Genomic DNA, 15733 nt, shown 5'->3' on the forward strand with positions numbered 1-15733 from the left:
AAAATGGAATTAATTAATGTGGTTATCGGAAATTGACATATTTTTGTTTTATACAGAAACATTTCTTATAAAAATCATATAATTTTTCGCGATGAATAAAACTTTCTCTCCCACTTTCTTCTCCGGTAAATGTTTCGTGTAAACTCATGATTTTATTTCGCGGTAGATATTTTCGAAAAAATAAATGATGTCAAATGTATACAAAAATCATTCAGATTAGTTCAAAGACAAAGAGCTGTATTAACAATAATCATTTGAAACTTGTCTCGAATAAAAGATTCAGATTTGAATTTAGAGTTACGCGTGAATTTTTCAGCTGAATCATAATTACGCAAATGTATAATATCACGTAAATACGTCATATATAATACAGCTAAAAAATTTCAGTTCTAACTCTAAATTCCGATTTAAGTATTTTACGCGAGATAAGTTTTAAGCAATGACTATATGAGCCGAAGTCACGCGAGATTTCGCTGTGGATAAAAAACAAAATCACGGAAGATAGTCGCATGCTTGAGATCAGCGAAATTACGATCGTTATCTATACGATATCTTGGACAATTCATCGACAACAACGCATCATTATGCAACTGAAAGTTATTACGACGGCTCACCTACAAAGAAGATTCGACTAAATTAGATTAAATATGCTAAATCGACAGATTGAAGGATTAAATCAGACGGCAAACTACACGCAAGATGATCCGCGTTAATTCGCGTTAATAAATGAAATTAGAACGATCGCCGACGAGTAGCTACCGCGCGTTTCCGGCATTGCATCCTTCGCACGCGGGCCGAATAATGATAATTTCGTAGGGGAAAGTCGGCAAGGGGAACGAGGGAGAGGGAGCGTAAGAAAACAAGGGTAAAGAGAGGGCAAGCAGGCATATACTGTGTGAAGTTTTATCCGGAAAGAAAAGTTCGCCCCGAGCGAAGGCGAACCAAGGCGGTTGACAAGAGGTCGGTCAAGGAACAAGAGAAGCGGCCGAAAGGAAGAGGACGGGCGCGGGGAGTGAGAGAAAAAGAGTAGAAGAGAAAGAAGGCACGAGGAAAGGAGAGGGCACTCCTCGCCATGGGCGATGCAACCAGAACGTAGGATAATACGCGTATATCTGCGCACTTATATATAAAAGTGGTATTGGTTAGCCCACGACGACCAGAGTAGAGGATACGTGAAGTTAGTACCTCAATTTTAAAATTAATTCTGATTAGAATTCCAGCAATATCTGTTTGTAAAAATTCATCAAATTTCATAATTCTTCTTCCTACACGAATATTTTCCAATTATGCACAAGATATTGTAAAAGTTAATATTTTTTTTATTTTTAAAAGAAATATTTCATAAGCAAAATGCAGCAGAAAACCATTAGCTTCTACATTTTAATTTAGATAAGTCATGCCCGCAAATATAAAGACACACACAATCCAATTGACAAATTTTCTTGAAATTTGAAAATCATATCACTGAAAAACTCTAGATAATACAAAAAATCTGCTGGCATTTTTAAATTCAGCGTGAAGATATTATATGGGTCACATAATTTGATACATATAACAAAAAAACTTTTTACAGACTATTGTTACATGTTCTCTAATATTAAAATTAAAAAATGGAATTAATTAATTTGACTGCTAGTGGATGCATATCCTTGTTTCACACAGAGATATTTGTTATAAAAATCGTATAATTTCTAGATGAATAAAACTTTCTCTTCCTCTTTTTTCAAAATTTCTCAATAATGTTTTATGACAGTTCATAATTTTATTTCACGATGAATATCGTCGAGAAATATACGACGTTTGATATGTAAAAATATCACTCAAATTAGTTCAGTCGATCAGACAGAGTCACATCGAGGTTTCGCCGCGGCCCAAGAATAAAAAATGACAGAAGATAGTCCCATGCTTCAAAGTTACACGATGGATGTTACGTAATAAACAAACGATACGGTCGCTGTGGTGGCAATGAAGACAAGCCAAAGAAAGCGCCGATGAGTCACGGGACTTGGCACCGCGCGTGCGATACCGCTGTTCTCATTTCCGCCCGAGCGTTTCCCCTGTCGTGTAACGCGCGCAATTGAAAAATATGCGCAGGAGGGAGGAGCGGGAGAGGGACGCAGCGGAGAAGAAGAGAAACAGCAAGAAGAGGACGAAAGAGGAGGAGGCGAAGAAGAAGAAAAAGCGCACGTCGCCGGGGGCGATACGGGCAGATGCCAATATGAGACGGTGCGCGCACTTACACACGTACGCGCGCGAAGAGCGGCGTTTCAGTCGGCCTGGGGATGAAAGCGCATAATATTACGCGGGTAGAACAAGAGGGGAGAAGCGCATCCCCCTCTTACCAAGCATTCCGGCCGCCCCGCGGGCACCGAGCAGAGAAGGACACCCTCGGGGGGTGCCGCTCGTTCCAAGATACGAAGAAGCGCGCTGGAGACTCAACGAGAGCGCGCGATAGCGAAACGGCGATAACATATTATCTTTCGCGCGCGAGCTCTCGAACGCTCGGAGCGAGCGAAACGGAAAGTACCGGCGAAGAAGTTTGAAAGTAAATTTCGCGAAGCGCGCGGCGGAAAACGCCCGCGGTGGTAGATTATCCTAATCTCATTATTTTTCTTACGATAAATGATGCCATCAAGCGCAAGTAGAATGCGAAGTTCAAGAAGACGAAGAAGGAGGGAGGCACGTGGAGGAGAGCAAGAGGAGGGCAGGAGGATGAGGGAGCGGACAGGAGGACGAAGGAGAAGAAGAAGAACAAGAAGAAGGGGTGGCACGCCCCGCCGCGGGCGATGCAGGCAAATGCCGTCGATGCGGTGGTGCATGTAGCCGCGTGCATGCACGCACGCATGCACGCGCGCATTCACCTACACGTGCTATTCGCACACACCCCTATCAGCATACACACACATATACACACTGACGCGTTAATACATGTACGTATAGGGCGAGTCGTTTCGGCTAGCCCGCGGCTGAAAACGCGGGATAGAGCGCGCAGCGTGGGAGAAGAAGAAGGACGCCGTCCTCTCGCCTTTCTTCCTCCCGCTCGCTCTCTCTCTCTCTCTGTCTCTCTCCCGTGCGCTCGTTCCTATCGTTGTGCAGAAGGTGCCCGCGGGGGTAGACGCGCGGTGCTGCACCCCACCATGAAGTGGTGGCGCGGCGGAGGCGCACGGTCGTTCCGCTGCGGGCGCGGAAACGAGAGGAGATAGCGGCGAGCTTCGTCCTCTCCAGCTTCGTGTCCCAGTGAGAGAGGTGGTCGAAGGGCGAAGTGGAAGGTGGAGGACGGGGAGCGGGGAGAAGAGAAAGAAAGAGAGGGGGGAGGGCAGAAGGGAGAGAGGGACCTATACCGCCCCGAGGATATCCAGCGAGACAATGCGCTCCGTGACGCCGCGAGCGACTCCAAGGCAGACCGTAGTTCTCCCTCGTTTTCTGCTCCCTCTTTCCATCCTGGCCTCTGGCGATTCTTCGCTCTTCCGTCTCGCTTCTCTCCCCCTCCCTCTCAACCCCGTTCCCCTCCACCAGCCCCTTCCTCGTCCTCTTGTTTCTTCTCATCCTTCTTCTTCTTCTCCTCCTCACTTTCTTCTTCGCCGACCCGCGCCCTCCCCCTACCCTCCTTGCCCTTTCGTTCTCTTTCCCGCTCCACAGCGGCGCGCTTTCCACTCACTATTTACACGAACTTTCGGTGATACCGTAATTACTTATTACGTGAGATATGCGCAAAGATGGGTGGGAAATCGGTATTTTCCCTTTTTCCAAAATTACATCGAAACGATGAAAGGCGACGTTTGTAGGTCTCGCTTGCGTACCGGCGATTGGGTTTGATCGATCGATTACCCTCTTAGACTTGTAAAGGTAAACTCACGCGAATTAGACAATTTGGTTCTTCTTGTTCATTGTTTTGTGCGATTTGAATGTTAATCAAGGAGCCTCTTATAATCATATTTAACCTTTTTTTTGGAACCTTCTCTTTTACCTCGGATTATCATTCAACGAAGTTAAAATCGTTCAACCTCTGAGTCGACTTAAGTGGCAGGAGAATTTCACGAGAAACAGGGGAGGAAATGGGGGCGCGAACGCGATCTTATTCTTTCGACGTGTCCGCCTGTTCGTACAACGTGCTCGCTTTAATCGACCACATTCGCGACTCTCTCGACGGTTTCCTCGTTACGATCTCATATCTAAGTGCTAGCGGATTACCGCGCGAATCGTTTTCCGCGGGCGGCCTCGCTCTGTTTCTCTCCCTTTCTCTCTTTCTCTCTCTGGATGTTCCCCGAGCGCGTCTCATTACTTCCCTCTAAATCTCCGCGGCTGTTTCCGCCGTGTTTCCACGACGTAAAATTTCTAGAATGTCACCCCAATTGCAATAAAGCGTTCTTCGGCGTCCTTCTACACCCGCTCTCAACCTCCTCAACCTAGCACCACCTCCACCTCCTCTGTTACGTTCTCTCTTCTGGTGCACGCTCGCTTGGAGGGAGTAACGATGCCCCGGAGCGGGCCTCCGCGGCGCGGCACCGTAGTAACGATAAGCAACGAAATGAAATATTAATGAAGTACCTGAGCGCACGTCCATTTTTCGCGGGCGTCTCACCACCGACGCCTCGGGTGCCGAAGAAAAAGTCGGTTGGCTCATCGGAAGTAAAAGAATCATCGTCGGGGAACGCAGGAGGAATGGAAGAAATGAGAAAGAAGGACAGAGAGAGAGAGAGAGAGAGAGAGAATTGACATACGTCGTCACCGTGACGTCTCGATCGTCGTCACGACGTGCACCACCGACTCGACGATGACGAGTTCGCAAGATGACGATCTGATCATCGCAAGATCGCCGTCTCGTCGTCTTTGTCAATTCGTCCGCGAGGATTTACGCGGGGTCGCCGAATCAATTTGCGCAGAAGCATTACGCGAGCGCTCCCACGTCACGACAACGGGCCGGGGATGTTGCGAAAGCCGAGCGATCACATCCCGATTACGGCCGGTCAGTAATAGCGCACCGCCTGCGTTCAGCCCTTCAGCGGAATTCGAGCGCCACATTTTCGCGAACAATGTATGGAAAATAACCCATTGCGCACCTTTACCGCCGCGACGGTGCATGTCAGCGGTGGTTGCATTGCGATGAATACGAAAATACCCGGGGCAATTCCCTAATTGCAGTGAGAGGCAAACGAACGGGGAAAGAGAAAACGAGAGTAAAGGATGAAACGAGAGGAGCACGGGGAGAAAGACAGAGAAAGAGAAAAAGAGATAGAGAGAGAGAAAGAGGGGACGAGCGAGAAAGAGAGAATACAGAGAAAAAGAGAGAGGCAAAGGCCGCGAAGGGAGAGAGAGAAAGTCGGCAAGAGAGAGCGAGACAGAAACAAGAGGGAGGGGAGATCTATTCGTTCTTTTCAGCAACGCTTCGAGCACTCTCCTCATCTTCCTCTTCATGTCCCTCTCTCTCTCTCTCTCTCTCTCTCCCTCTTTCTCTCGCTCTCTTACTCTCTCTGCCTTTCGCTCTTTCTCACCTTCGTTGTTCCGCGAACCTCTCCGTGGTGAACCATACATCCACCTTCGTTTCATCTTATCCCACTCTCTCTTTCTCTCTCTCTCTCTCTCTCTCTCTCTCTCTCTCGCCTCTTCCTTGAGTCGATGCTCCATGTGTCTCTCCTCCGTCGTGTGCGACCGTGCACACGAACGTGTGCTTCGAAACGGTCGAACGCCCCCGCGAGCCAACACGGACCAGCGCCTTCTCCGTGTGTTCGCCGTCTCGCTCGATCTCTCCACGATCCTCACGAGTCGCCGCGGGACTCGCCGCTGCCTACGAGCGGACCTCGCCGACGGACGCGAAAGAGGAAAGCAGAACGCGCGCCCCGGTACGGTCCGGCGGCGTGCAAACGGCACTTCCTCCTTCTTTCCTCCGGATTACGAATCGAGAAAACGCTTCATCCTTCGTTGCTTTTACGCTCACGTAAAAACGCAAATAGTCACGATCGAGACACGTTGTCAACTTGAGGGTAGAAGTATGCGGAAAAATTATAAAAAAAGAGCAACACGATCTCTCTTGTATAACTGTAATAAGTAAAAACTGAAATAAATTATTAGCCTCTATAAGAACCCCACTGCCGGTTTTCTTAGCAAACAACAAGAATTATTTATTGAATTAGGTGAACGTCATAATGATCATTTGCAATTTTTCATTTATCAAAGCAATATAAAAGATTTCTTGTTTCTTTTTAATTTGTTTTTTTTTTAATGATCATCATTTTCAGTAAATCATTATTGCATTTTGCCCAAGAACTGGCAGTGAGGCTCTTAAAAGCTAGTTATTTACTTCATGTTCAGTTATTTACTTACTGAGAAAAAGATCAAATCGGATACGGACGCGACGAGAATCTCGAGAACGTCGCCTGAAACAACCGTCGCGGCGCAGTTCCGGAGTTCGTGATTTTTGTCGCCCGCATTTGACTCGCGCTGACACCTTACGACTCTCGTTGGCCCCTTTACATTTGATTGATGTCAATTTGATTTTATTTCAAGCTCGTAAGCGCTCCTTTTTGCCACTCGCTGAAGGAGGCCATCCGCCCGCAGGCCGAGATGTATGTATATAAGTGACGCGAGGAAAAAAGTTAATTTATCACGAGTGTATAGACCGCAGCACGCCGCCGCGCGATTTGTTTTAACGTCATTTCTCCGAGGTAGAAATTCGCACTCGCGAAAGCGACCGGCGCGGAGAAAAATCGCGAATGCCGCGGATCGCTCGTTCGCGTTTCGATTACGCATTCGATTAACACCGCAGGAGTTAACGGCTCTTTGAGAGTGTAACTTTCCGTTTAATCTTGACTTGATTCTTTTGTCACAATTGTTGTTTTAGTAAAAAAAAAATCGTAAAGCTCGGTCTTGATTGTTCGCGTTTCTGCTTAATAATTCAGACTAAGCATAATCTACTAAAAGATATCTTAAAGACGTCTAAAAGACGTCCTATCTTTTTAAACGTCCTTTGGACATTTTTAGAACATCCTTTAATAATTTGCGCTGTCTGAAGAGAAATCAACGAACTTTTGAGAGTGTAATTTCCTGTCTGATATGTACAAGTATAAATCCCGCGAGAACTGACTTTTCTGTCAAAATATCCATTATAATTTTTAATAATAATGAGATGACATGTGTTCAAAAATCGCATAATGTAAAATTGCTCAATCTCAATTGCACGTTTGTGCTTCGAGCTGCAGAACTTAACGACCCTTTGAGCGTGTAATTTCCTGTCCGATACGTACAAATCCCGAGAACTGACTGTTCTCTTAGAATATCCACAGTTTTTAGTATAAAGAAATAATCTATGTTAAAAAATCGCAATATGAAATAACACCATAGGAATTAATGACTCTTTGAGACTCTTTGTAACTTCCTGTTTAACACACACGAACATAAATTCCGAGTTGACGTTTTTTTTTTCTCAGAATTGCTGTCTTTCTTTCGAGGAAAAAATGTGACGTGTGAAAAAGTTGTAATGTCGCGAAATTGGTTGTTCGAGATTGCATGTGTTTATTAAAAACCCTTTGAGAGTGCAACTCTATCCGATAGACGCACGAATAAAAATTTCGATTTAATCTTTTCTTCAAAATTGTAATCACTATTTGTAGTAAAAAAAAAAATAGAAAGAGAGAACAGCAACACATGAAAAATACACATGTACTTCGCGAACGACGAGTTACGAGCCGCGATGACAGTCGAAATAACCGGTCATCCCGGCTGACTCGCGAGTGCGGAAGTGGGCTTTGTAACTTTCGAGAAGTCACACATTCAGCGTGTGTCGTTATTACCATCCTACGTACCGATGCATACTTTTTCACCGCGGTCCCGTCCGTCGTTCCGCGGTGTTTAACGAGCGTTACGCTAAATCAATTCGGACGCGATTCGACCGGTAACCCAAACGCCCGCGGTCTTCCATCTTCATAAATCCGACAGCATTGATTATCTTTTATTGCTTAATAGCACGTTTTCGGGCGCGCACGGCGCGGTAATGACTCGTACCATCGACACCGCCGTGTGGCGCAGGACTAAATTAGAGAAGAAGAAATTCAGTATAATGAGAGAGAGAGAGAGAGAGAGAGAGAGAGAGAGAGAGAAAGATAGAGAGAGAGAGACAGACAGAGAGAAAGAGAGGAGGAAAAGGAGGAGGGAAAAGGGGGAGAAGAGAGAGGCTCCGGCGAGTCGCAACGCTCGCGGGCAGTCGGTTTGGTTCACGTTGCGTTACGTTACGTTATGTTGCGTTACGCTAACGAACACTTTTCAAACACCATGGCGGCGAGAGGAGCGCGCCGCTCCGACTTTTACCACGGAATAGTACGGAATGGTCCAGGGAAAAGCAGAACTTTGACGCTCGCATGTAAATCTTGCTCGCGAAAGGCGCGCAAAAGTGTCGGGACGTAAGAGCGGCGCGCGCGGGAAAAGAGAACCCGCCGGTGGTGGGCCCAGCAATGGCACTTAATGGAGTGGTTATAGGAGAATTATTAGACGAGAGTTCGAGATTAATTGCGGTTAAGCCCTCCTCGTTAAAGACCGCCTGAATGAGCTGAGATATAGCCTAGGGTGACGATAAAGCAGCGTGTGTATTAACACACTGTAATTTCCGCACTCGTAAAAGATCTTTCTCTTTATTAAATTGTGATCGCGCCTCGCGCATAAACACTGTTGCGCACGACGTCGTCGCGCGTTTGACGTCACGGCTTTGGGATCGAGGTATCGCGTGTGTCGTGTACATGTCGAGGTCCGAGTGTGGTGAGAGGGGTGTGTGTTATCAGAAACCCGTCAAGCAATTTCTCAAGATTCTCCCAAGGCACGCATTCCCATTGGAATTCTCAAATCTGGCTCAGAATGTGTTATCACGCTAACTTCTAACTGGAAATCCCATTCCCATCTCAAATATGCATTTTCCGTTCGGGACAGAAATGCAAGTTTATGTCATTTTTTTCAATGAGTAATGTTGGTATATTTTTGTGAAACAAAATATAAAATCTCATACCGGAGAAAACTATATGAAAATTCACTTGTGAAATATAAAGTTTATTTCACAGAGATAAATTTTCAAGAGTTTTCTTCTAAGTGTAGTTTTGCACTAATTATATTCAGTTCGTTAAAATATAAGATTAAAGTATGTCGATCGTTCTTTAATGAATATACTTTGAATATAAATAAATTAATAATCATAAAAGGTATTAATTTCTTTAAAAACTACCAAGAAGTATGAGTTTTTGTGAAATAAAATTTGAACAGATTATCATATTGTCGCTTTTATGTAAATAATAAATCTCACATCTAAAAGTCGAGTTTATCAACATTATACTTCTCACCTAAATTTTCATAATTCTCCTCAACGTTACACAAACAAACTCTTTCCACCATCCTCAGGGTACCCGTAGGTCTTATAATTCATCGTAATTTTCATCATAAAATGAAAATTGATAATTCCAGATAATCGCGATTCCGTCAGTCGCGAGAGCAACATACTCTGAAGTCGTATGCAAACGTCGGAGCAGGACGACAGTCTGCGAATCCGCTTGAACGGCGCGCAACGCACGTATAAGCACGCACTATTGACGCAAACGATAAACGCATCGGCGGCAAGGTCGCGTTCGTCGAGAACACACGTCTCACCTTTTCCCCGGGCGCGCGTTCCAGGATTCATAGAGAGGCCCGCTGGAGACGCTTAATAAGCATTGTTGGCGGGGCCCGGATCACGCCTAGGTGGGAGTCGAGGCCCGGAGCACATCCCACGGCCATCTACACGAGCTGCCTGCCTTTCTCAGGGAGCGTTCTCTGCCTTACGTAAGTTCGCGCGGGCTAGACGAGGACGGACGAAAGGCGCGAGACGAAGGGATGACCTAAGAGGAAGCGCGCGCGCGCCCACGAGAGAGAGAGAGAGAGAGAGAGAGAGAGAGAGAGAAAAGTAGGACGATGAGAAAGAAAGAGAAGACGGGAAGAAGAACGGATGAGGAACGAGAGGAGAAGGCGCACAACGGAAGAAAGGAAAGGGCGGAGAAAGGGAGCGCAGAGCGGCGAGGGAGGTAGATGAAAGGTGAGCTATGTCGAAGGAGAAAAGGACCGCAGGGGTCGTCTGGGATCTTCTAAAAATGATTCACAGCCTCCGGTAATTTACATTCGCTTGCGTGGGTGATCGTCGACTCGTGGAGGGGGCGGACGGTGGGGGTGGATAGGGGGGCCGCCGGCTAAACTCTCCTCTCTGCCGACTGCCATCGAAAAGGTTAAACATACACCCACCGGAGGTCACGTAACCATCGAGAGAAAGACCGTTCAGGCTACCTCCCCCTCCTTAACGCAACCTTACGGCCGTTTCGTGTATGTGCACGTGTGTCTGTCTGTGTGCACGCGTGCGTGTGTGTACGCGCATGCAGCACGGTGCATGGGTCTCCGCGAGGACAAAAGAGAGGAGGGAAAGAGGCAGAAATCCACTTCGGAGCCAAGATTGATTGGCGGGTCACGCGTAAGAGCTTCGCGTCGGGAATTGATTCGCACGAGACATGAAATTATCGCGTTTTCGGTGTCTCTACTTTCAATCTCGCGGACTTTTCCTTCCCCCCAGGTAAACAGGTGCATGCAAATTCGGCAGTAACTTTATTAGCCGATTTGTAGAGGTTGATGCGATTCACATGGCATATTTATATATATTTATCGCACGGAATGGTCAAATGGAAATACGAAGAAATAATTTTTTAGTATTATTTTCTCGTTATGTTATTTCTCATTATTTTTCTTCCCTTGTATCGAGTGAATTTGCGTTTTTTTTTTCTTTATAATTAAAGAATTACTATACCTTAAATATAAATAAATATACAGAAAAGAAGTATAAAAAATTGACTTATTCGAAAACTATAAAGGAATATCAATTTTTCTAAAATTAACTTGAAACACAAAATCGGTTTGAAACAGATCCACTTGTGAATAAATAAAATTGCCAAAATTTGTGTCACGTAAAACGATATAAAAATCCGCGTGTGACTTTCAGTTAATAAAACCGTTGCTGCGTCAACATGACAAAAGGTTTATCTTATTTTATAATGTAAACTAAATAATCAGTTCGACATGGTATATTTGCTTCATAAAAATAATTAGAAAAATTGCAAACTCTCCATTATCGATTGTCTCACACCGTGACGATCATGAAAGTCTACCTGAGTCCCTCCTATCTCCCTCCCGTTTGCGCGACATTACTGATCGCGAAACTTCACAACTTTGTCAATTTGGAAATCAGTAGGGTTTCTACCTTGGTGTGTCGTAATTAATAGGCTTTTTATCGTAATCGCGCGCGATAACGAATTGAGCCCGGAGCGCGGCAGTGAATGGGAAAGCTTCGCAGTTGACGTTCGTCTGCATTTTCCCGTCGATAAAAATTTCAGCCAAACAACTGCGCTCGACGCGTAGTCGAGCCGCTCAACGGCGCGACTCACAAACGACGAGCCGTAGTTTCTCGCGGCGGGAAAACAATCCGTCGCCGAACCCGTCCACAGGATCCGCGCAGGAGGCTGACGGGACATTTCCGCGCGGAACTCGAGGGAGTCGCGAAAGCAAAAACCCCCCATGGTCCAAACAGGGGAACAAAAGCGACGAGAGACAACAAGAGGTAAGCGAGAGAAGAAAAGAGGCAGAGAGAACCTGCGTGAATGAACAAGGAAGAGAAAGAGGGAGAGAAAGAGAGAGCCGGACGGATAGGTGCAGGAGCGGAACTCTTTCGCCTTCGGCACGGCACGACCCGTTTCAGAGACACGTAGGTTCAAACCAGAGGGCGAAGAAGAGCAGAGCGGCGGGAGGGCGAGAGAGAGAAAGAGAAAGAGATGGGGGAAGCAGGCCTCACCCTAAAATATGTGGACCCACGGGCAACACTCGGACTCTTCTCGTTACATCCCGCTGAACGCTCCGGGCGTATACCGGTCCGCCATGCCGGCAGAGAGTCTGTATATCGTATGATACAAAAACATCGCATTATTTTCCTCTCTCTCTCTGGACCGAGGCGCGCAGCCTCCCGCCGCTTACTTCTTCTTACTCTTCTCCTCCGCGAGGCGCCCGCGGACATGTGACCGCCATTATGCCCATCCTCCTTCTTCTCCGTTCCGATCTCCGCTCGTTTCTCTCCTCCTCCTCCTTTCCTCCTTCTTCTCCTCCTCCTCCTCATCCTCCTCAACGTCCACGTCCTCGTCCTCGTCGTCGTCGTCGTCGTCGTCGTCATCGTCATCGGCCTCCTCCGCAACCACCTTCCTTCCTCCGTCTTGTTCATTTCCCATCCCGCCCGCCGCGAATTACGTATCCGCTAAACGAGTTGAGACGAAAGCGCCGTTCGCCAACGACCACCGCCGTGCACCGGCCGGCTAATTAATTGCGACCGCGACGAAAGGCTCGAGCACTTACCCCTGGCCAAATCTTTGCTTCCCGGATTCCTGACTTCTCCTCCCGAGGGAGCATCCTTGGATACCGATAGATTCGTCGCGCGACGCGGAAAGTGTCGAAGAGCGTAAAATATCATTCTATGTTGAAAAAATTATTTTTGTTTTTGGAACAAAAATATTTGGCACACACGATTTGCATTACAAAAGACATAAAGTTTATTTCTACGAAACAAGCTTTTTCTTAAAAAAAAAAAAAGACATCCCACAAATTAATTATCAAATATTTTTTCCTCAGTATAGATTCACTACCCAGTTTCGAGCGAAAATATTCGTTCGACGATTGAGAGTGAAGGATTCCACTCTGTATGAATGACTTTTCATTCACAAATCAACGATCATAAGTAAAAAACGTTGAGTGACTGAATTTTTATTCCATTTTCCGAGTGAAACTTCGCTCCAAGAAATTTAGAGAATTTTCAAATGAAACTTCACTCCAACAAATTTGGCAAAGTTTGGACTGTTGTTATGGACAAATGTTTCCTCATAAGGCAGTAACCGCCGACAGAATGAAGTCATGTGTACGTGACAGTGACCGTCAAAGTGTCAGGTGCAAATTAATATGCTCGACCATACAAAATTTTGCGCACAACGACGTCGCGACACGAGAAAATGAGCGCCTGAGCTTCCCTCGAGCTAATCGGAAAAAGCTAATGACATCGAATCAACCGTTCGCCGGACGCGTGACGAGGAGTGAAAGCTAAGTGCAGCGTCATAAGTGACTGCTTTTTCTTCGTCACGCTGAAGTCCACCGCGGAACGACATGTTGCTCGCCGGAAGATCGATCGGTCTATCTATCTATTACGCTCAGGCGGCGGATATCCTCGCGGGTCGGGCATCCACGTTCGCCTTCTAATGCTCGAAACACGTGAAACACAGGTAATATTATCGATCATGGTAGAAAAATCTCGCCTCTCGCGTATCATCTTCCCTTAGTACACGTTGTTCCCCGTCCATTTGAGCAATCGGCGAAATCAACGAAGCGGGGACGTTAAAAAATCGCCCCATATCATCCCCACACGTTATTCATGGCAAGCGGATGAAATCGTTTCCGCTTGTTTCCCGAGGAATAACTGGCTATCTTGAAAATTTCTAATTCGTCAAAGCAGAACGTAACACACAATTGCAACTATCGCATCGTGCGCAGAAAGGAAACAACCCGCGTAGAAATTTGTCAAAATTTTCCGTGATATAGAATGGACATTCCAACTAATTGCCTAAATTTGTTCTCAAATTGATAATCAATACTGACTATAGTTCCAATTGGGGATCCCATTCTTATTCCAAATATGAGTTCTCTGTCTAGAATCTGTCTAGAATAGAAATTCGCGTTTTTTCTTTACACGGTATACTTTTATGATACCAACTATTGTCTGATAGAATAAAAAGTCCGAGAAATGAGATATTTTTAAAATACTCTGAATATTTTATTGAATAATAAAATTATTAAAAGAGTTAACATATGTCTTGTTCAATCCTAATATGAAACGGAGATAAAAAAAAAAAACAGGGAAAACTTTGAGTTTCCCACTTGTAGAATCGCATGTTTGAAATATTACACTTCTAAACTAAAGAACTCATTATTTTGAGGAACTAATTATTTTTGGAAATCTGGATTCCAATTTGGAGATCTAAGAAATTTCTCATAAAAATAATGCAAAATGAAGACCAGGGAAAATATTGAAAATTTGAGTTAAGTATGGGAAAGTTGAGGTTTCTCACGTAGAAACATTACTTTTAACAAGAACCCATAATTGTTTTGGGTAGACGGACTTGGGATCCCAATTGAGTTCCAAGAAATTTTCTTTGCGGAAGAAAGAAAGAAAAAGAGAGAAAGGGAGGAAGAGGGAGAGAGAGAGAGAAAAAGAAGGAAGGAAGGAAGGAAGGAAGATTCGAATAGGCGCCTCTCGCGTTTTCCACAAGCGGGGAATCGCGCCGTCCCCGATAATTCGGGACGTCCCGTAATTGCCTGGCGGGCACACGCCTAAACCCGATGGCGAGCGGAACAACGAGCCGCGAACGCGCGCGTGACCCAGGCGGAACGTTAAAATGAGTCTCGAAATGGCAAAGTCGCTCTCTCGCCCCGTTCCCGCGCCGCCTCGCCTCGCACGGTCCGGTCGGATCAACGTATACCGAGCGTCACTTTGTCCCTGACGAAGTTGGCGTTTACGTATGCGAGCAACATCGTCCGGTGGGTTTGGAAGTGCCCGAGGCATTCTGGAACGATGTTGTCGGCCGTGGCCGTTTTCGCCCCGGGGCACCTCGAATACGACAGAGAGACCGAGGCCCGAGCTCCTCGCTCGGTTCCCCTTATATATCGGCTCTCGCCAACTGCTCCATTATTCTCGATGGCCGATGGCCAATCGCGCACGGACGAGGTACCAATTGTAGTTTTACGAGGACGAAATCTCCGGACCGAGAGAAGGAGAGACAGAGAGACAGGGAAAGAGAGAGAGAGATACAGAGAGAGATGGCCCGAAAAAGTCGCCCAGCTGTTCTTTTCGGCGCGAAGGACGCGGAAGCGCGGCAATTTTTTCGAAACGCGGTAAGAACCACGGAAAGCGAGCGGATGTGAGTGAAAGCACGCGTTTCTTGTTTTCTAGTTGTGTCTCACGCAATATTCTCAATTTTTAATAACCTGTAGATCAGCTCGAAAGCGTGCACGCACGCACGCACGCACGCACGTATGATGACTCGGACGGAAAAAGTCGACACGAACGAATCGTTCGGAATTGATTCCCGCGTCCTACATGAATCTCTCAGTCCGTGAAGCGGAGCAGAGCGCACGCGAGTGTGGAGGAACTCCTTTTTTTCCGTGAAATTAACGACGAACGAGGCAGAAACGCGTTGCGCGATTACGACACATTGCGCGGGATTTATTATTTCCGTATTAGTCGGCGTGAAGTAACGACGTCGTAAATTAACCGCGACAAGGCTTAATCGAGTCACTTAAAATTTTACTTGCTCCTGTGTACCCGCGGAATATCTCAATCCTCGTTGGACGCGTATGAGCGCGCGGTGGTCGCGGTTAACGCATTATTAATTCGCTTTGTACTATAAGTTACGTATCAAACTCAAGCGCGATGGAGCTCCGGGATCCATCGAGTTATCCGTCTTATCGCTGCCCTCGAAATCTCTTCGGGTGTAATCGCGCTAAAGCCGACTGAAAAGTGGCAGAATTTTCATTCGAAGCGACGGTGAAAATACTGCAAACGCGAAATCGCAAAAGTGAATGTTTCGCTCAAGCTTAGAGTGGATTCTGACGGTTCGCGTGGACGAATGTTTCAATCGATTAGAGTGAACAAGTTCCT

The 15733-nt window shown here is 46.2% G+C and overlaps 1 long non-coding RNA gene across 2 annotated transcripts in view; it reads right to left on the minus strand.

Annotated features, from left to right (window-relative positions):
- LOC116842231 overlaps positions 1-15733 on the minus strand; it is a 139655-nt gene that overhangs the window by 93311 nt on the left and 30611 nt on the right. The gene's annotated exons all lie outside the window — the stretch shown is intronic.

The sequence above is a fragment of the Odontomachus brunneus genome, unplaced genomic scaffold, assembly GCF_010583005.1.
Source record: "Odontomachus brunneus isolate Ranch 3 - 2012 unplaced genomic scaffold, Obru_v1 Obru_scaffold_023, whole genome shotgun sequence".
Classification (NCBI taxonomy): Eukaryota; Metazoa; Arthropoda; class Insecta; order Hymenoptera; family Formicidae; genus Odontomachus; species Odontomachus brunneus.